Here is a 23,889-nt window from a genome sequence, read left to right as displayed (position 1 = left end):
GCCTGTTGAGTGGCGAGCCATAGAAAATAAATGGATCTTTAAAAAGAAGACAGACGTGGATGGTAATGTTACCATCTATAAAGCTCGGCTTGTCGCTAAGGGTTATCGACAAGTTCAAGGGGTTGACTACGATGAGACTTACTCACCGGTAGCGAAGCTGAAGTCCGTTCGAATCATGTTAGCAATTGCCGCATTCTATGATTATGAGATATGGCAAATGGACGTCAAAACGGCATTCCTTAATGGTTTCCTTAAGGAAGAATTGTATATGATGCAGCCAGAAGGTTTTGTCGATCCTAAGAATGCTGACAAGGTATGCAAGCTCCAGCGATCCATTTATGGGCTGGTGCAAGCATCTCGGAGTTGGAATATTCGCTTTGATGAGATGATCAAAGCGTTTGGGTTTATGCAGACTTATGGAGAAGCCTGCATTTACAAGAAAGTGAGTGGGAGCTCTGTAGCATTTCTCATATTATATGTGGATGACATACTTTTGATGGGAAATGATATAGAGCTTTTGGACAGCATTAAGGCCTACTTGAATAAGAGTTTTTCAATGAAGGACCTTGGAGAAGCTGCTTATATATTAGGCATCAAGATCTATAGAGACAGATCAAGACGCCTCATAGGTCTTTCACAAAGCACATACCTTGATAAGATATTGAAGAAGTTCAATATGGATCAGTCTAAGAAGGGGTTCTTGCCTGTGTTGCAAGGTGTGAAATTGAGCTCAGCTCAATGTCCGACCACAACAGAAGATATAGAAGAGATGAGTGTCATCCCCTATGCCTCAGCCATAGGTTCTATTGTGTATGCCATGCTATGTACCAGACCTGATGTAAACCTTGCCGTAGGTTTGGTAGGTAGGTACCAAAGTAATCCCGGCAAGGAACACTGGACAGCGGTCAAGAATATCTTGAAGTACCTGAAAAGGACTAAGGAAATGTTTCTCGTTTATGGAGGTGATGAAGAGCTTGTCGTAAAGGGTTACGTCGATGCTAGCTTCGACACAGATCTGGATGACTCTAAGTCACAAACTGGATACATGTATATTTTGAATGGTGGGGCAGTAAGTTGGTGCAGTTGCAAGCAGAGCATCGTGGCGGGATCTACATGTGAAGCGGAGTACATGGTGTTGACACACGAACACGTCACGTGTACCCTCGACGCCGGGGGTGATGCACCGCAGCTCACGTCGAAGGAGACCCGACCGACAGCGCGATACGCAAGACAGTCGACGGGCGCTTTTGCAGAACCGAAAACCCCACACCCCCGGGAGGGACCCCATCAGGGAGTGCGGCGGCTATGGGCTGCCCTAGGTCGATTCGCTCGCCCCTAGAGCCTCGGGATTCTCAGCTCTCAAACACGAAGAACAGCGAAGAACGAGATAGAAAAACGGTGGAGAGATAAAATGTAGATGAAAAAGTAGTATATTGATTTGTTCGATTGTGTGTTATTCAATCGGCCGTCACCCCCACCATATATAAGAGGCGACTGGACTTCCCATACAAGTAAAGGATTCATCTAGGATTTCCTTACAAGAAAAAATACATCAATTCACGTCTTAGAGTCCTAATTCTATTCCAACTCGAATTCAGTCTGAATCTGGCCCAAACTCTGTCTTCCTTCTTGCGCGGGCCGCCGGGCTTGCATATGATCTCCGATCGAGATGGCCCAAATATCAAACTTGTGCGCCTCGACGATACGAACAACTCTCATGTTGATCACTTTTTCAAATAAGGCCATCTTGAATACTTTTCGAGGTCATCTTTATCTTCCAGTCGGACTCGGTCTTGCAGTAGACTGGATTATCCGAGTCTCGTAGTGAATTTGTAGGCTATATATTATCTCTGATGATGATGACTCCAAAATCAAAGTTTACCGTCTTGATGATACACACAACTTCTGTATTGAACACTTCTACATCCAAGGTCATTTTGATAAACTTTCGAGCACATGTTCAATTTCACTCAGACTTGAGCTCATCCACTCGGATATTAGATACTTTCACTCGGATCGTCCGATTGGACTTTTTCACTCGGAAGACAATCTTTCACTCGGATGACTATATTTCCACTCGGATGACTATATTTCCACTCGGAAGGCACTATCTGATTCACTCAGATGACTATATTTTCACTCGGAAGGCACTATCTTATTCAATCGGCAAGTTTTCGTCCTGATGGTAATCTTTTCACACGGAATATTTTCACCTGGACGACAATTTCACTCGGATGATCATATTTTCACTCGGATGACTATATTTCCACTTGGATAATAATAAGTTCATCCGGTCAGCAAACTTTCACTCGACCGTAAAATTTCACTCGACTGTAAACTTTCACTCAGATGGTAAACTTTTCACTCGGATTTCCGACTGAAAACATAGCTCGATCTTGATTTGTCTCTCCAGGCCTCATATGATCTCGGATTGAGACGAGTTATATATGAAAATCGATCGGCTCGACGAGACGAAACTTTTCCATGTTGAAGGTTTTTCGATTCAAGGCCGTATTGATGGCCGAATTACTCGCGCAACCTATCAGACAAGTGTCTGGCACCTCGCGCCATATTTCCGTTGAGGTTCAGTCTGCAGTATATTACCTCTAACTTTTGCATATGAACTCGGATTGAGATGATTTATATATCAAAATCGATTGCATCGACGATACGAAGACAATTCCTTAAGAGTGCTCCTTCATCCGAGGTCATCTTGAAGACGTGATTGGCAAAAAACCACTGGGAACATTGAACTATGCCACTCGGAGTATAGTTTCGGTCCGTAAGATAAAGTCGAATGAATATAACCGAAACATCAAAGTGGTTCCACTCGGTGACGTGAATATTTTTATGCTGAAAACTCATTCACTCGAGACCATCTTCATTGCAATCTGTATCCTGCCAAAATCAGGTGTCAACACATGCCCCCCTGTTTTTCGACAAAGCTTGCACGCCGAAAAATAATATGCATAGTGTTTGTTCTAAGGACGATATCAACACTCCATCGGCCATTTATTTTTCTCAGGGCAATAATTATGTATCGGCCATGTTTGTGCTAAGGGCGATAATCATATATCGGCCATTGCCCACTTAGGCTTCCTGCCACACACTCGGGTGGTACTTCTTCAAATATTTGCCATTGAGAGCTCGAGGTAACAATGCCCCTTGTATTGATTCCACCAAATATGAATTTCCGGGAACAACTCTTGTAATTCTAAAAGGACCTTCCCAACTTGGAGACCACTTCCCGAATTTTCTATCTCTTGAACCAATCGGCAGAATCACTTTCCAAACGAGATCACCAACTTGAAAATTCTTCAACTTGACTTTCTTATTGTAAGCCCTTGCCACCCTCAACTTATCTCTCTCTATGGCATTCAAAGCAGCCAAACATTTATCAGCAACCTCATCAATGTTGTCCATCATCAAGTTATAGAAGTCTATTGCCGATAAATCATTTTGTTTGGCTATTCTCAAAGCATTCAAATTTACTTCCACCGGTAAAACAGCCTCCTGACCATATACTAGCTCATATGGAGTCACTTTCGTAGCACCATGCCTTGAGATTCTATGTGCCCATAATGCCTCAGACAACAAGTCATGCCATCTCCTTGGATTATCCTCAATCTTCTTCTTGATGAGCTTGATTAAAATTTTATTGCTAGACTCAGCTTGTCCATTAGCTTGGGCATAATATGGAGAGGAATTGAGCAACTTTATGTTATAAGATTCGACAAACTCTCTGACTTGGTGTGACATGAAAGATGAACCTTGATCTGTAGTTAACGTTTGAGGAATACCGAATCTATGAATAATGTGCTCGGTTATGAATTGAATTACCTCCATACGCGTCATGTTCTTGAGAGGTACTGCTTCAGACCATTTAGTGAAATAATCAGTTGCCACCAATACAAACCGATGCCCTTTTGAGGAAGACGGATGGATTTGTCCAATGAAATCTAAACCCCAACCTTTGAAAGGCCATGGTTTGATAATAGGATGTAACATAGCAGCAGGAGCCAATTGAATATCACCAAACTTTTGACAAGCTTCACACCCCTTATAATATCTGAAGCAATCATTAATCATAGTCGGCCAATAAAACCCAGCACGTCGCAATAACCATTTCATCTTGGGAGCCGACTGGTGAGTGCCACAAATACCTTCATGTACTTCTCCCATAGCAACTCTTGCCTGGTCCTCGTCCAAACACTTTAGAAGAACATCATCGACGGTTCGGCGATAAATACCATCATCTATTATTGTATACTTGAAAGCCATACGCCGAACAACCCTGTCCACCCTTTCACTCGGATTGCACAAGTAATCAACAATGGGCTTCCTCTAGTCGGGATTGTCACCTGCACTAGACTTTTTGTTAATGGCCGAATCAGTGGGTTGAGGTTCGGCCTCTCCCATATTGGCAAGACAAGACATCAGTCTTTGAGAGATATGAAACATGCCATGATCAACATGATATCCGGATGCTTGTTGTGCCAATTCATTTGCTTTCCAATTGTCATGTCTAGATATATGAGCAATGCTAAAGCAATCCAAAGTAGAAATTATATCTAGACATCTATCAAGATAAACATTAAGTGATTCGTCCAAACACTGAAAGACTTTGGATATTTGCTGCACCACTAGTAATGAATCACCATAAGCCTCAATATGTGTAGAACCTATAGCAAGTAACATCTCTAGGCCGAATAACAATGCTTCATATTCGGCTTGATTGTTTGTGCAAAAATATTCTAAGCGGCATGAGGCTTCAAAAACAGCACCATGAGGAGATATATAAACAATACCAACACCTTGGCCATTGCTACAAACTGAACCATCAAAGTATAATCTCCATGGTACTAATGAAATAAGGTTCATATCAACATCATGCTTATTATTAACCCGATGTTCAACAATGAAATTAGCAACAATTTGGCCTTTCATGGATTTTAGAGATTCATAAGCCAAATCATATTCAATCAAAGCATAAGCCCATTTGCCAATTCTACCACTAAGAATTGGCCTATGTAACATGTATTTAATGACATCGGTTTGACAAGCTACTACACAAACACTTGGCACTAAATAATGTCTCAGTTTTGTGCAAGCATAATATAAGCATCGACATAATTTCTCAATAAATGTATACCTTGTCTCTGCGTCCAATAAGCGGCGGCTCAAATAAGTGATGGCATGCTCTTTTCCTTCGGTCTCTTGAGTTAGAACAGCACCAATAACTCCTTCCTCTGCTGCAATATAAAGTCTGAAGGGCTCCCTATGCTTGGGTGCTTTCATCACCGGAGGAGTGCACAAATAATTCTTGATCATATCAAATGCTTCTTGCTGTTTTGCCCCCCAAGTGAAATCAGCATCATTCTTTAACCAAAGGATAGGAGTAAATGCATCAACTTTCCCTGATAGATTAGCTATGAACCTTCTCAAATAATTGACCTTGCCAAGGAACTTTTGCATATCTCTCTTGCATGTTGGAGCCTTCACCTTCTGTATAGCCTCTATCTTTTTGGGATCAATCTCTATACCATCTTCATGAATAATGAAACCCAAAAACTTGCCAGCTGACACGCCGAAAGCACACTTCAAAGGATTCATTTTCAATCCATACTTTTTCATTCTTTCAAAAGCTAAATGCAAATCGGCCAAGTGAGATTCAAAAGCATCCGATTTGACAACAATATCATCAATATAAACCTCAAGTATGACACCGAGTAAATCATGAAAAATCAAATTCATAGCCCTTTGATATGTGGCGCCAGCATTTTTTAATCCGAATGTCATCACTGTCCACTCGAATAAACCAAGGAAACCAGGACATCGGAAAGCCATTTTGTACATGTCCTCTTCGGCCATAAAAATTTGATTGTATCCGGCATTACCATCTAGAAAGCTAATAACCTTATGTCCAGAAGCATCATTAATAAGCATATCGGCTATTGGCATAGGATACTCATCTTTGGGTGTAGCCCTATTCAAATCTCTGAAATCAATGCACACCCTCAACTTGCCAGATCCTTTCTTCTCTACTGAGACAATGTTAGAAATCCACTCGGCATACCTACAAGGTCGAATGAAATTAGCTTCAAGCAGTCGACCGATCTCTTCCTTGATCCGGTCATATGTTTTCGGATTAAATTTTCTGGCCGACTGTTTATAAGGTCTAAAACTGGCCTTTATAGGCAACCGATGTTCCACTAGCTCTCTGCTTAACCCTGGCATATCATGATATTCCCATGCAAAGCAACAAACATATTCTTTCAGTAGCTCGATTAACTTAGCCTTACAATCGGCTTTCAAATTTTTGTTCATAAATGTCGGTCGAGTGACTGAACCATCTCCAATATCTACCTCTTCTAACGGATCGGCTGATGTAAAACCTTTTCCAAGTTTATCCATGTCATCCAACTCCTCTATAGACTCATACATATCGTTCTCATTGGACCGATACTTTACAAGACGTTTTTGTAACCACTCGGAATTAGGATCCATTTAAACATATCATACCTTGGAGCCGATTGCATTCACTCGGCTTTAAAGAGACGGGCACAAAAACATTCTTGGTTGCGCTGAGAAAATCAAATCCTGATAAGTCACGTCCCGTCAAGCAAGTAGCATTGGGATGTTGCCAATCCACCGATGCATCGGCCAAAGCAACACAGGCCGAGTTATCCGCGTGAATAACTTCCACTTCATCATCAACCCACTGAATCAAAAACTGGTGCATAGTGGATGGCACGCACTGGTTTGCATGAACCCAATCATGGCCTAGTATGACGTTGTAGTTACCTTGCACCTCAGCGACAAAGAATGCAGTAGCCAAAGTTTTGCTTCCGACTGTAAGCTCCACATACATCACACCTTTGGCTTCAGTTTTCTCTTTGCCTTCAAATCCATTGAGCACCATATTGGTCTTGATCAATTCTTCATCAGGCAAACCCAATCTCTTGAAGACCGAATAGGGCATAAGATTTACCACAGCACCACCATCAACAAGCATCCGAGTGAGCGGCGACCCATTGATATGACCTCTGAGATATAATGGTTTAAGATGCGTTACTGGTTCTTTTGGCTTCTCGAATATTGCGTTTTTAGGGCCAAAATCCAGCTGAGCCACCTCCCCTTCTTCATCTACAGCACGAAACTCAGCAGGTAAGTAGTACACCATATTGATATCCATACCTTCATGAACCGGCGTAGACTCATAGTCCAACATATCAGCCTCCTCCTCGAGTGCATCCACCAATTCTGAAATTTGTCCGAGTGATGGATAAGTAAGAAGTGTCGCAGACGATGTCATATCTGTTGCATCGTCCTCCTTTGGTGATCTAGGTATTGTTGTGATAGATGTAGAAGCTGCTGTATCTTGTATTTGTTTAGGCCTCCACACTTGTTTTGGTAGAACCATGGGTCGAGTGTCATTGAACAACTTATCCCTTTGTTTCTCGGCCTCTTGTTCTGCTATCTCTCGACTCCTTAACCTCTGTAGTTTCCTCTTTTGTGTCTTTGTTAGCCCTGGAGGACACCACTTTGGCTGAGTGTATTTAGGATCTCTCGTTTTTACTCGGCTGGTGCTTGCTTCATGGTCATTAGCCGAGTGCTTTGGCGCGATAGCAAGTATCGGCTCAGTCGGATTGCTATGCACAATCGGCTGCTGTATGGCGAATGTTTCGGTGCCCAAGATAAGTGAGTCAGCATCCATTTTCTCCTTGCCTTTTCCCGACTCAACCACTGCAACACTTGGTGATTTAACACGCCATTCTTTTCGACTTTCCAGATGCATGAAATTTCCACTCGGGCGCACCTTTTTACTCTGATGGAATCCACTCGGATGAATATCACTCGGATGGAATTCAGTCGGATGGAATCTACTCGGCCACATTTTTTCACTCGGATAGCTTCCACCTGGGTGCATTCTTACACTCGGATAATTTCCATCCGGTCGCATGTTTTGACCAGCCGACGATAGTTACCGATGTTCAGTCGGCCTCTATATGAATAGTTAAGTCGATCCCAAACAGATTGCGTATGCTCTTCTGGAAATGGCACCCTCGGTCCACTCAGTTTCATATACTGACTGAACATATCAGCTGATGGTGACCTTGGTCGCTTCAGATGAGTCGGCCGATTAAAGCTAGAACCGGCCGACTGGTTGGTGTACTTGGACAGCAACATATCAAAAGTTGGCTTGATCCGCTTGCATTGTACTTTAACTTCATTCCTTTTCCACTTGCCAATTTCTGGACTCTTGGGCCTGACAAATCTCACACGAGCATTTTCTTGCACTTGCAGTTGCCCCCCGAGTGTAGGATTCTTGATGGTGATTTTGATCACTTCCTTGCCATCAGGTTGCTTACCAAGCACAACCTGTCTCCCCAAGACCTTGTTGTCCTCCTTGTCTTTCCTGGGCTCACCAACAATGACATTAGCTTTATTAGCAGATTCGGCTACCTCCGGCCGAATGAGTAGCTTCTTCCCTTCCAAATCCATGGTATTCATTGGAAAAGGCTATTTATCAACTTGCATCTCAGAAAAGTTCAATCGTCCGTCATTAATGGCCGATTGTATCTGTCGTCGAAAAACATTGCAATCGTTAGTAGCATGAGAAAAAGAATATGATACTTGCAATAAGCACGCCGTTTTAGCTCTTCAAACGGCGGTAAAGTATGAGATATTCTAATAATCTTAGCCTGCAGCAAAGCATCAAATATTCTATCACACTTAGCAATGTTAAAAGTAAACTTCATCTCTTCATCACGATTCTTATGAATCGGTTTCAGATCATTGCAAGTAAAGGGTTTGGCCTTAGATGGCCAAACAAATTCAGTAGCAAAAACATCACCCTCATGGTCCGAGTGATCACTATCATATTCCACCATATTCATCTTTGGACGACCAGCTTTGTATCTATGCACTTCTTTGAGATCTTTGCTTCGGCTTTCCTGAGCCAAATCCCTTTGTAAGACTTGGTTGATATTTAAGAACTCATAACCTTCTAGCTTTTCTCTAATGGGAGTTCTCAAACCACTCAGCACTAGGTCTGCCAAGTCTCTCTCGGTTATCACCAAACTAAAACACCGGTTTTTTTTCTCTGAATCTCTTGACGTAATCGGAGACCGATTCATCATGCTTCTGTTTAACCGATGTTAGATGTGATAACTTGAGTTCATTGTCGCCGCTATAAAAGTGATCATGAAATTTCTGCTCTAGCTGTGACCAAACCCGAATGGAACCATGTGGTAAAGAAGAAAACCATGAGAATGCAGTACCAGTTAAAGATAAAGGAAACAAATGCACTTTCAACTCATTTAGTGAGCCTGCTTCACCTAGTTGTGCTAAGTATTGACTAACATGCTCCCATGTGGTTTTTGTGCCCTCTCCATTGAACTTAACAAAATCTGGAATCTTATATCCCGGAGGGCACTGGATGGCATCAAAGTACTCGGGGTATGGCTTTTGGTAAATCCGATTCCGAGGTAACTCAACTCCAAAATTTTCTCGAAGCATCCTAGCCATCTCCTCTTTAAGATTAGCTAGACCATCATCCATAGTTGACGATGCAGCTTGTGGCAGTGGCATAGAAGGAGTAGGGTTGCTAGTTGTGGGTAGGAATTGTGGCATGTATGTCGACCCATAATTTGGTAGTGGTCGAGTGGTTGTAGCTGTAGGTAGAGTTTGGTTCGGCGTTGCCACCGAACCTGTCATGCTCATAATAGGATTAATGGGTGTAGCCACAATCTGATTTGTTTGGGTAGGATAATAAGTCATCGGCACGGGAGGCGCCGATGCAATAGGTAAAGCCAGATTAGGGTTTTGCACACTAGCAGCTACACCATTATTACCACTAGACGATTGAGATATATTCTTCTGAGCATTAGTATTTTCTATAAAAGTTTGATAGACTAGATTGTTACCATCAGCAATACGACTTTCAATCTCAGCCCACTGCTCAGGAGAAAAGGCAGTACTTATAGAGGGTTTAACCTGCTCGGCTTGAAGAGGAGGGAACTTGATTTCTTCAATCGGAGTGATGTTGCCTTGGCGATCCTTCTCGAAATTTGCAAGGAACTCCTGCAAGTCCTTCTCCTCGTGCGCCTTCTTGTACTCCTCATAAACTTGGCGATGATCGGCCGATATCTCATCAAGACTGGGCTTAATGATGTTATCGGCGTCTACCTTAGATGGCTTGGGAATATCAGACATGGTGGATGATGACGATTAATCTTCGTTCCCCAGCAGAGTCGCCAAAAAGTGTGTTGACACACGAACACGTCACGTGTACCCTCGATGCTGGGGGTGATGCACCGCAGCTCACGTCAAAGGAGACCCGACCGACAAGCGATACGCAAGACAGTCGACGCGCGCTTTTGCAGACCCGAAAACCCCACACCCCCGGGAGGGACCCCGTCAGGGAGTGCGGCAGCTATGGGCTGCCCTAGGTCGATTCGCTCGCCCCTAGAGCCTCGGGATTCGCAGCTCTCAAACACGAAGAATAGCGAAGAACGAGATAGAAAAACGGTGGAGAGATAAAACGTAGATGAAAAAGTAGTATATTGATTTGTTCGATTGTGTGTTATTCAATCGGCCGTCACCCCCAACATATATAAGAGGCGGCTGGACTTCCCGTACAAGTAAAGGATTCATCTAGGCTTTCCTTACAAGAAAAATTACATCAATTCACGTCCTAGAGTCCTAATTCTATTCCAACTCGGATTCAGTCTGAATCTGGCTCAAACTCTGTCTTCCTTCTTGAGCGGGCCGCCGGGCTTGCATATGATCTCCGATCGAGATGGCCCAAATATCAAACTTGTGCGCCTCGACGATACAAACAACTCTCATGTTGATCACTTTTCAAATAAGGCCATCTTGAATACTTTTCAAGGTCATCTTTATCTTCCAGTCGGACTCGGTCTTGCAGTAGACTGGATTATCCGAGTATCATAGTGAATTTGTAGGCTATATATTATCTCTGATGATGATGAATCCAAAATTAAAGTTTACCGTCTTGATGATACGCACAACTTCTATATTGAACACTTCTTCATCCAAGGTCATTTTGATAAACTTTCGAGCATATGTTCAATTTCACTCAGACTTGAGCTCATCCACTCGGATATTAGATACTTTCATTCGGATCGTCCGATTGGACTTTTTCACTCGGAAGACAATCTTTCACTTGGATGACTATATTTCCACTCGGAAGGCACTATCTTATTCAATCAGCAAGTTTTCGTCCCGATGGTAATCTTTTCACTCGGAATATTTTCACCTGGACGACAATTTCACTCGGATGATCATATTTTCACTCGGATGACTATATTTTCACTTGGATAATAATAAGTTCATCCGGTCAGCAAACTTTCACTCGACCGTAAACTTTCACTCGACCGTAAACTTTCACTCAGATGGTAAACTTTTCACTCGGATTTCCGACTGAAAACATAGCCCGATCTTGATTTGTCTCTCCAGGCCTCATATGATCTCGGATTGAGATGAATTATATATGAAAATCGATCGGCTCGATGAGACAAAACTTTTCCATGTTGAAGGTTTTTCGATTCAAGGCTGTATTGATGGCCGAATTACTCGCGCAACGTATCAGACAAGTGTCTGGCACCTCGCGCCATATTTCCGTTGAGGTTCAGTCTGCAGTATATTACCTCTAACTTTTGCATATGAACTCGGATTGAGATGATTTATATATCAAAATCGATTGCCTCGACGAGACGAAGACAATTCCTTAAGAGTGCTCCTTCATCCGAGGTCATCTTGAAGACGTGATTGGCAAAAAACCACTCGGAACATTGAACTATGCCACTCGGAGTATAGTTTCGGTCCGTAAGATAAAGTCGAATGAATATAACCGAAACATCAAAGTGGTTCCACTCGGTGACGTGAATATATTTATGCTGAAAACTCATTCACTCAAGACCATCTTCATTGCAATCTGTATCTTGCCAAAATCAGGTGTCAACACATGGCAGCCTCGGAGGCAGCGCATGAAGCAATTTGGGTGAAGGATTTCATCACCGACCTAGGAGTCATACCCAATGTGTCGGGGCCGATCAAACTCTTCTGTGACAACACTGGAGCTATTGCATTTGCCAAGGAGCCCAGGTTTCACAAGAAGACCAGGCACAACAAGCGTCGCTTCAACTCCATTCATGAAAATGTAAGATGGAGACATAGATATTTGTAAAGTACATACGGACCTGAATGTAGCAGATCCGTTGACTAAACCTCTCCCTAAAGCAAAACATGATCAACACCAGAATTCCATGGGTGTTCGATTCATCACAATATAACTAGATTATTGACTCTAGTGCAAGTGGGAGACTGTTGGAAATATGCCCTAGAGGCAATAATAAAAGGATTATTATTATATTTCCTTGTTCATGATAATTGTCTTTTATTCATGCTATAATTGTGTTATCCGGAAATCGCAATACATGTGTGAATACATAGACACCAACATGTCCCTAGTAAGCCTCTAGTTGACTAGCTCGTTGATCAATAGATAGTCATGGTTTCTTGACTATGGACATTGGATGTCATTGATAACGAGATCACATCATTAGGAGAATGATGTGATGGACAAGACCCGATCCTAAACATAGCACAAGATCGTATAGTTCGTTTGCTAGAGTTTTTCCAATGTCAAGTATCTTTTCCTTAGACCATGAGATCGTGTAACTCGCGGATACCGTAGGATTGCTTTGGGTGTACCAAACGTCACAACGTAACTGGGTGACTATAAAGGTATACTACGGGTATCTCCGAAAGTGTCTGTTGGGTTGACACGGATCAAGACTGGGATTTGTCACTCCGTATGACGAAGAGGTATCTCTGGGCCCACTCGGTAATACATCATCATAATGAGCTCAAAGTGACCAAGTGTCTGGTCACGGGATCATGCATTACGGTATGAGTAAAGTGACTTGCCGGTAACGAGATTGAACGAGGTATTGGGATACCGACGATCGAATCTCGGGCAAGTAACATACCGATTGACAAAGGGAATTGTATACGGGGTTGCTTGAATCCTCGACATCGTGGTTCGTCCGATGAGATCATCGAGGAGCATGTGGGAGCCAACATGGGTATCCAGATCCCTCTGTTGGTTATTGACCAGAGAGCCATCTCGGTCATGTCTACATGTCTCCCGAACCCGTAGGGTCTACACACTTAAGGTTCGGTGACGCTAGGGTTGTAGAGATATGAATATGCAGTAACCCGAAAGTTGTTCGGAGTCCCGGATGAGATCCCGGACGTCACGAGGAGTTCAGGAATGGTCCAGAGGTGAAGAATTATATATAGAAAGTGCAGTTTCGGCCATCGGGAGAGTTTCAAGGGTCACCGGTATTGTACCGGGACCACCGGAAGGGTCCCGGGGGTCCACCGGGTGGGGCCACCCATCCCGGAAGGCCCCATGGGCTGAAGTGGGGAGGGGAACCAGCCCATAGTGGGCTGGTGCGCCCCCTTGGCCCACCCCCTGCGCCTAGGGTTGGAAACCCTAGGGTGAGGGGGCGCCCCACTTGCCTTGGGGGCTACTCCACCCTTGGCCGCCGCCCCCCCTAGGAGATCCCATCTCCTAGGGCCGGCGCCCCCCTAGGGGAGCCTATATAAAGGGGGGGAGGGAGGGGCAGCCGCACCCTTGAGTCTTGGCGCCTCCCTCTCCCCTGCTACACCTCTCCCTCTCGCAGTAGAACGGCGAAGCCCTGCTGCGATGACCCCTGTATCCACCACCACGCCGTCGTGCTGCTGGATCTTCATCAACCTCTCCTACCCCCTTGCTGGATCAAGAAGGAGGAGACGTCACGCTGACCGTACGTGTGTTGAACGCGGAGGTGCCGTCCGTTCGGCGCTAGGATCTCCGGTGATTTGGATCACGTCGAGTACGACTTCCTCATCCCCGTTCTTTGAACGCTTCCGCACGTGATCTACAAAGGTATGTAGATGCAATCCGATCACTCGTTGCTAGATGAACTCATAGATGGATCTTGATAAAACTGTAGGAAATTTTTTGTTTTCTGCACGTTCCCCAACACGAAGCACCGTCATGATCACCATCGTCACCGGCGCGACACCTTGATCACCATCGTAGCATCATTGTCGTCTCGCCAATCTTATGCTTCCACGACTATCATTACCGCTTAGTGATAAAGTAAAGCATTACAGCGCAATTGCATTGCATACAATAAAGCGACAACCATATGGCTCCTGCCAGTTGCCGATAACTCAGTTACAAAACATGATCATCTCATACAATAAAATTTAGAATCATGTGTTGACCATATCACATCACAACATGCCCTGCAAAAACAAGTTAGATGTCCTCTATTTTGTTGTTTCAAGTTTTACGTGGCTGCTACGGGCTTAGCAAGAATCGTTCTTACCTACGCATCAAAACCACAATGATAGTTTGTCAAGTTGGTGCTATTTTAACCTTCGCAAGGACCGGGCGTAGCCACACTTGGTTCAACTAAAGTTGGAGAAACTGACACCCGCCAGCCACCTGTGTGCAAAGCACGTCGGTAGAACCAGTCTCGTGTAAGCGTATGCGTAATGTCAGTCCGGGCCGCTTCATCCAACAATACCGTCGAACCAAAGTATGACATGCTGGTAAGCAGTATGACTTATATCGCCCACAACTCACTTGTGTTCTACTCGTGCACAACATCAACGCATAAAACCTAGGCTCTGATACCACTGTTGAGGAACGTAATAATTTCAAAAAAATTCCTACGCACACGCAAGATCATGGTGATGCATAGTAACGAGAGGGGAGAGTGTTGTCCACGTACCCTCGTAGACCGAAAGCGGAAGTGTTAGCATAACGCGGTTGATGTAGTCGTACGTCTTCACGATCCGACCGATCCAAGTACCGAACGTACGGCACCTCCAAGTTCAGCACACGTTCAGCTCGATGACGTCCCGCGAACTCCGATCCAGCAGAGCTTCATGGGAGAGTTCCGTCAGCACGACGGCGTGGTGACGGTGATGATGTTGCCACCGACGCAGGGCTTCGCCTAAGCACCGCTACGATATGATCGAGGTGGAATATGGTGGAGGGGGCACCGCACACGGCTGGAAGAGATCAACTGATCAACTTGTGTCTAGAGGTGCCCCCCTGCCCCTGTATATAAAGGAGCAAGGGGGGAGGCCGGCCGGCCCTCTATGGGCGCGCCAAGAGGAGGAGTCCTCCTCCTAGTAGGAGTAGGACTCCCCTTTCCTACTCCTACTAGGAGGAGGAAAGGAAGGAGGAGAAGGAGAAGGAAGGAGAAGGAGGAAAAGGAGGAAAGGGGGGCCGCCCCCTAGTCCAATTCGGTTTGGGCTAGGGGGGCCGCGCGCCCTGCCTCCTCTCTTCCACCACTTGGCCCATGACGCCCATTACTTCTTCCTCGTATTTCTGTAACTCCCTAGTACCCCCGAAAATACCCGAATCACTTGGAACCTTTCCGATGTCCGAATATAGTCGTCCAATATATTGATCTTTACGTCTCGACCATTTCGAGACTCCTTGTCATGTCCCCGATCTCATCCGGGACTCAGAACTACCTTCGGTACATCAAATCACATAAAATCATAATACAATCGTCACCGAAACTTTAAGCATGCGGACCCTACGGGTTCGAGAACTATGTAGACATGAACGAGACATGTCTCCGGTCAATAACCAATAGCGGAACCTGGATGCTCATATTGGCTCCCACATATTCTACGAAGATCTTTATCAGTCAGACCACATAACAACATACGTTGTTCCCTTTGTCATCTGTATGTTACTTGCCCGAGATTCGATCGTCGGTATCTCAATACCTAGTTCAATCTCGTTACCGGCAAATCTCTTTTACTTATTCCGTAATACATCATTCCGCAACTAACTTATTAGTTGCAATGCTTGCAAGGCTTAAGTGATGTGCATTACCAAGAGGGCCCAGAGATACCTCTCCGACAATCGGAGTGACAAATCCTAATCTCGAAATACGCCAACCCAACAAGTACCTTCGGAGACACCTGTAGAGTACCTTTATAATCACCCAGTTATGTTGTGACGTTTGGTAGCACACAAAGTGTTCCTCCGGTAAACGGGAGTTGCATAATCTCATAGTCATAGGAACATGTATAAGTTATGAAGAAAGCAATAGAAACAAACTAAACGATCAAGTGCTAAGCTAATGGAATGGGTCAAGTCAATCACATCATTCTCCTAATGATGTGATCCCGTTGATCAAATGACAACTCATGTCTATGGCTAGGAAACATAACCATCTTCGATCAACGAACTAGTCAAGTAGAGGCATACTAGTGACACTCTGTTTGTCTATGTATTCACACATGTATTATGTTTCCGATTAATACAATTCTAGCATGAATAATAAACATTTATCATGAAATAAGGAAATAAATAATAACTTTATTATTGCCTCTAGGGCATATTTCCTTCATCGTACCCTACCATAATCTCTTCGTTTGTTCTCCGCTATTAGTGACTTTGGAGTGACTCTTTGTTGCATGTTGAAGAATAGTTATGTGATCCAATTATGTTATTATTGTTGAGAGAACTTGCACTAGTGAAAGTATGAACCCTAGGCCTTGTTTCCTAGCATTGCGATACCGTTTGTGCTCACTTTTATCATTAGTTACCTTGCTATTTTTATATTTTCAGATTACACAACCTTTATATACCATCCATATACCACTTGTATCACCATCTCTTTGCCGAACTAGTGCACCTATACAATTTACCATTGTATTGGGTGTGTTGGGGACACAAGAGACTCTTTGTTATTTGGTTGTAGGGTTGCTTGAGAGAGACCATCTTCATCCTACGCCTCCTACGGATTGAAAAACCTTAGGTCATCCACTTGAGGGAAATTTGCTACTGTCCTACAAACCTCTGCACTTGGAGGCCCAACAACGTCTACAAGAAAAAGGTTGTGTAGTAGACATCAAGCTCTTTTTTGGCGCCGTTGCCGGGGAGGTTAGCGCTTGAAGGTGTATCTTTAGATCTTGCAATCGAATTTTTTGTTTCTTGTTTTATAACTAGTTTAGTTTATAAAAGAAATTTAAAAAATGGAATTAAGTTTGCCTCATATGCTTCATCTTTTTAATATCTTTCGTGAGTATGATGGAAAGGAAAATTGTGCCAAAGTGTTAGAAGAAGAATGCATTAAAATGTTTGGCACTAAATCTTTGAATGATGAGCATGATTGCAATGTTGTTAGTATGAACTCCTTGAATATCCATAGTACTAATGATGATTGCACCAGTTATGATGAAAATGTCTCCTATAAACATGTCAATTTTTGTGGAGTGCATTGGGTTTGCAAGTACACACCAAATAGGGAAGATAGATATTGCAATAGGCATAAGCATTTAGAAACTAAATGGTTGCAAGAAAGGCTAGAAGTTTGTGCTAAAAATGTAAATTTTTTTAGCCGTACTTGTGAACTTTGCAATGAACATGATCATTTCAGTACCCAATGCAAATTGTTTCATGATCATATCGTGTCCAAAAATAGTGATGACTTGATTTCCCTTGCACATCATAATGAACTTAGTTTGCTCTTGGGTTATGAAGAAATGAAACGTATAACTAACCTTATTCCTGAATTTGCCCTTGATAGTTCTTCACTTTGATCTAGAGGAAATTTATATGTATTGTGCGGTGAATTGTATTGAAAATCCTTATATTGCCAACTACATAAAAAAGAGAAAACAAATAGAAGATGAAGATAATACTAATGAAAGGGAAGAGACTTCCCAATACCCTCCTATTATTTCTTATGATGAATTAGGTAACAAGGAGGAGCCTCCTATTCAACCAATATCATTAATAAGGAGCTCCAAAAAGAGGATTGAACCCACACATGATGTGGTGGAGAAGAAGAAGAAAAGAAAAGGGAAGAGAGGTAAAAAGATATCTCTCCCAAATAATGCTGCTCCTATTACTATTGTGCCTCATGAAAATATAATTGTGGAAGAAAATGATACTTCTTATGATCTTGAAAAAAAATTTGGCACTTGCCTGGAAGAATATGATAATTGCTATACTATTGGTGCTATCCATACTACTAATCATGAGAGTGATTATGCTTATGATATGAAAAGGCCCAAGCTTGTGGATGCTATGTTTGATGAAGATGATGTTTTTGAGAATATGTTTGCTGCAATTAATGTTAGTCCCAAGGTTGGGGAAGCTGTGTGTTAATGAAGATGATATTTGTAGTCCGCCAAGTTTTGTTATGCAAATTTATAATGATGATAGCATGCCTCCTACTTATGATGATTATATTGATGAAAGTGGATTTGGAGAGGCCATGACTTTATTTAGTGATGATTCCACAATCTTGGAAGAGGTTTCAATCGATTATGATGAGAACAAAGTTGCTACTTATGATAATTATTGTGATGATACATATGCTATAAAAAGTAGTGATGATTATATTTATAAAACTTGTCATGATTATGATTATCCTTTTTCTGAACATTACTCTTTTAATGTGGAAACAATTTATAGTATTCGAGTTTCTTATGATACTTCCACTATTCCGAAGGAGAAGAATCTTGCTTATGTGGAGAGTAGTAAATTTTCTATGCTTGTAGATCATGAAAAGAATACTTTAGGTGCTGGTTATATTGTTGAATTCATTCATGATGCTACTGAAAATTATTATGAGGGAGGAACTTATGCTTGTAGGAATTGCAATAATATCAAGTTTCCTCTCTATGTGCTTAAAATCTTGAAGTTATGCTTCTTTTGCTTTCCTATGCAAGTTGATTCTTGTTCCCACAAATTGTTTGCTCACAAAATCCCTATGCACAGGAAGTGGGTTATACTTAAATGTGCTAGTCATATTCTTCATGATGCTCTCTTTATGTTTCAATTCTTATCTTTTATGTGAGCATCATTGAAATCATCATGCCCAGCTAGGGGCATTAAACGATAGCGCTTGTTTGGAGGCAACCCAACTTTATTTTTGTTCCTTGCTTTTTTCTCCTGTTTACTAATAAATAATTCATATAGCCTTTGTTATGGTTGTGTTTTTGTCTTTAATTAGTGGTTGTGCCAAGTAGAACCTTTGGGAAGACTTGGGGAAAGTCTTTGCGATCTTGCTGTAAAAAAACAGAAACTTTAGCACTCACGAGAATTGCTGCCATTTTTTATTGAAGAGTGATATTTAGTTAATTATTTTTGAAGATGATTAATAGATAAATTCCTCAGGTCCAGAAATTTATTTTAGAATTTTTGGGGTTCCAGAAGTATACGTTTGATCCAGATTATAACAGACTGTTCTGTTTTTGACAGATTCTGTTTTTTATGTGTTGTTTACTTATTTTGATGAATCTGTGGCTAGTAAAAGAGTTTATAAACCATAGAGAAGTTTGAATACAGTAGATTTAACACCAATATAGATCAAGAATTAGTTCACAACAGTACCTAAGTGGTGATTTATTTTCTTATACTAACGGAGTTTACGAGTTTTCTGTTAATTTTTGTGTTGTGAAGTTTTCAAGTTTTGGGTAAAGATTCTATGGACTATGGAATAAGGAGTGGCAAGAGCCTAAGCTTGGGGATGCCCAAGGCACCCCAAGGTAATATTCAAGGACAACCAAGAGCCTAAGCTTGGGGATGCCCCGGAAGGCATCCCCTCTTTCGTCTTCGTTCATCGGTAACTTTACTTGGAGCTATATTTTTATTCACCACATGATATGTGTTTTGCTTGGAGCGTCAATTTATTTTATTTTGTTTTGCTTGCTGTTTGAATAAAGTATCAAGATCTGAAATTCTTAAATGTTAGAGAGTATTCACATAGTTGCATAATTATTCGACTACTCATTGATCTCCACTTACATCTTTCAGAGTAGTTTGTCATTTGCCCTAGTGTTTCACTTATATCTTTTAGAGCACGGTGGTGGTTTTATTCTATAGAAATAATTGATCTCTAATGCTTCACTTATATTATTTTGAGAGTCCTAAACAGCATGGTAATTTGCTTTGGTTATGAATTTAGTCATAATATGATGGGCATCCAAGAGGGATATAATAATAACTTTCATATAAAGTGCATTGAATACTATGAGAAGTTTGATACTTGATGATTATTTTGAGATATGGAGATGGTGATATTAGAGTCATGCTAGTTGAGTAGTTGTGAATTTGAGGAATACTTGTGTTGAAGTTTGTGATTCCTGTAGCATGCACGTATGGTGAACCGTTATGTGATGAAGTTGGAGCATGATTTATTAATTGATTGTCTTCCTTATGAGTGGCGGTCGGGGACGAGCGATGGTCTTTTCCTACCAATCTATCCCCCTAGGAGCACGTGCGTAATACTTTGTTTCGATAACTAATAGATTTTTGCAATAAGTATGTGAGTTCTTTATGACTAATGTTGAGTCCATGGATTATAAGCACTCTCACCCTTCCACCATTGCTAGCCTCTCTTGTGTGCAATTTTCGCCGGTACCATATCACCCACCATTACCTTCCTCAAAACAGCCACCATATCTATCTATTATGGCATTTTCATAGCCATTCCGAGATATATTTCCATGCAACTTTCCACCGTTCCATTTATTATGACACGCTTCATCATTGTCATATTGCTATGCATGATCATGTAGTTGACATCGTATTTGTGGCAAAACCACCGTTCATAATTCTTCCATACATGTCATTCTTGAGTCATTGCACATCCCGGTACACCACCGGAGGCATTCATATAGAGTCATATCTTGTTCTAAGTATCGAGTTGTAAGTAAATAAAAGTGTGATGATCATAATTATTAGAGCATTGTCCCAGTGAGGAAAGGATGATGGAGACTATGATTCCCCACAAGTCGGGATGAGACTCCGGAAAAAAGAGACCATAAAAAAAGAGAAAAGACCCAAATAAAAAAATTAAAAAAGGTCATAAAAAAGAGAAAAGGCCAAAATAAAAAAATAAAAAATGAGAGAAAAAGAGAGAAGGGGCAATGCTACTATACTTTTACCACACTTGTGCTTTAAAGTAGCACCATGATCTTCATGATAGAGACTCTCCTATGTCGTTACTTTCATATACTAGTGGGAATCTTTCATTATAGAACTTGGCTTGTATATTCCAATGATGGGCTTTCTCAAAATGCCCTAGGTCTTCGTGAGCAAGTGAGTTGGATGCACACCCACTAGTTTCTTTTGTTGAGCTTTCATACATTTATAGCTCTAGTGCATCCGTTGCATGCCAATCCCTACTCATTCACATTGATATCTATTGATGGGCATCTCCATAGCCCGTTGATACGCCTAGTTGATGTGAGACTACTCCTTTTTGTCTTCTCCACAACCACCATTCTATTCCACCTATAGTGCTATGTCCATGGCTCACGCTCATGTATTGCGTGAATGTTGAAAAAGTTTGAGAACATCAAAAGTATGAAACAATTGCTTGGCTTGTCATCGGGGGTGTGCATGATTTAAATATTCTGTGTAGTGAAGATAGAGCATAGCCAGACTATATGATTTTGTAGGGATAGCTTTCTTTGGCCATGTTATTTTGAGAAGACATCATTACTTGGTTAGTATGCTTGAAGTATTATTATTTTTATGTTAATATTAAACTTTTGTCTTGAATCTTATGGATCTGAATATTCTTGCCACAATAAAGAGAACTACATGGATAAATATGTTAGGTCCACATCAAAAATTCTGTTTTTATCATTTACCTACTCGAGGACGAACATGAATTAAGCTTGGGGATGCTGATACGTCTCCAACGTATCTATAATTTTTTATTGTTCCATGCTATTATATTATCAACCTTGGATGTTTTATATGCATTTATATGCTATTTTATATGATTTTTGGGATTAACCTATTAACCTAGAGCCCAGTGTCAGTTTCTATTTTTTCCTTGTTTTAGAGTATCGCAGAAAAGGAAAATCAAGCGGAGTCCAATTGACCTGAAACTTCACGGAACTTATTTTTGGACCAGAAGAAGCCCACAGAGTATCGGAGTTGGACCAGGAGAGTCCTAGGCTTCCCACGAGGGTGGGGGGCGCGCCCCCTGCCTCGTGGACAGCCCGGAGGTCCACCGATGTACTTCTTCCTCCCATATATACCCATATACCCTAAAAACTTCGGGGAGCACAATAGATCGGGAGTTCCGCCGCCAGAAGCCTCCGTAGCCACCGAAAACCAATCTAGACCCGTTCCGACACCCTGCCGGAGGGGGAATCCTTCTCTGATGGCCATCTCCATCATCCCAGTGCTCTCCATGACGAGGAGGGAGTAGTTCTCCCTCAGGGCTGAGGGTATGTACCAGTAGCTATGTGTTTGATCTCTCTCTCTCTCTCTCTTGTGTTCTTGAGGTGGTACGATTTTGATGTATCGCGAGCTTTGCTATTATAGTTGAATCTTATGATGTTTATCCCCCTCTATTATCTTGTAATGGATTGAGTTTTTCCTTTGAAGTTATCTTATCGGATTGAGTCTTTAAGGATTTGAGGACACTTGATGTATGTCTTGTGTGGGATACCCGTGGTGACAATGGGGTATTGTATTGATTTACTTGATGTATGTTTTGGTGATCAACTTGCGGGTTCCGCCCATGAACCTATGCATAGGGGTTGGCACACGTTTTCGTCTTGACTCTCCGGTAGAAACTTTGGGGCACTCTTTGAGGTTCTATGTGTTGGTTGAATAGATGAATCTGAGATTGTGTGATGCATACCGTATAATCATACCCACGGATACTTGAGGTGACATTGGAGTATCTAGGTGACATTAGGGTTTTGGTTGATTTGTGTCTTAAGGTGTTATTCTAGTACGAACTCTCGGGTTGTTTGTGACACTTATAGGAATAGCCCAACGGATTGATTGGAAAGGATAACTTTGAGGTGGTTTCGTACCCTACCATAATCTCTTCGTTTGTTCTCCGCTATTAGTGACTTTGGAGTGACTCTTTGTTGCATGTTGAGGGATAGTTATGTGATCCAATTATGTTATTATTGTTGAGAGAACTTGCACTAGTGAAAGTATGAACCCTAGGCCTTGTTTCCTAGCATTGCGATACCGTTTGTGCTCACTTTTATCATTAGTTACCTTGCTATTTTTATATTTTCAGATTATAAAATCCTTTATCTACCATCCATATACCACTTGTATCACCATCTCTTCGCCGAACTAGTGCACCTATACAATTTGCCATTGTATTGGATGTGTTGGGGACACAAGAGACTCTTTGTTATTTGGTTGCAGGGTTGCTTGAGAGAGACCATCTTCATCTTACGCCTTCTATGGATTGATAAACCTTAGGTCATCCACTCAAGGGAAATTTGCTACTGTCCTACAAACCTCTGCACTTGGAGGCCCAACAACGTCTACAAGAAGAAGGTTGTGTAGTAGACATCAATGCCGCTCACGGGGCGGGCCTTGACGCTCTCAAGAGTGGCACAAAACTTGTTGCACTCTTGTTGGATCACCCTCCATCGCCTCGAAATGGACACCCACCCGCGCGTGCTCACAATTTGGTAAGGCGGAAACTTTTTGCGCTCATGAAACTTCCGGTGGACACGAATCCAAAAGGTTGAATGCTTTTGTTCGGAGCCCATCTTGGGGTCTTGTCCAATTTCTCGCCAACACTCGCAAAGAAGCTTGTCCTTGGCTGCCGTGTATGCCTTCGTGCGCTTGCTCTTGCGCTTCGGCTTCGGACCGACGGCTTGGTTGGCGAGCTCGTTCTCGAACAAAGCCTCCACTTCGATGTCGCAATCGTCCTCTTCCTCTTGCCCGTAGTCGTCCGGAAACTCGTGGTCAAGTGGGAAGCCGTCCAGGTCCATGCCGACCTGATCACGCATGAAGGCCGCCTGATCGGGATCATAGCCAGCGGC

Source organism: Triticum aestivum, chromosome 6A, assembly GCF_018294505.1.
Source record: "Triticum aestivum cultivar Chinese Spring chromosome 6A, IWGSC CS RefSeq v2.1, whole genome shotgun sequence".
NCBI lineage: Eukaryota > Viridiplantae > Streptophyta > Magnoliopsida > Poales > Poaceae > Triticum > Triticum aestivum.
The sequence above is the reverse complement of the archived record's forward strand: the minus strand, read 5'-3'. Positions refer to the sequence as shown.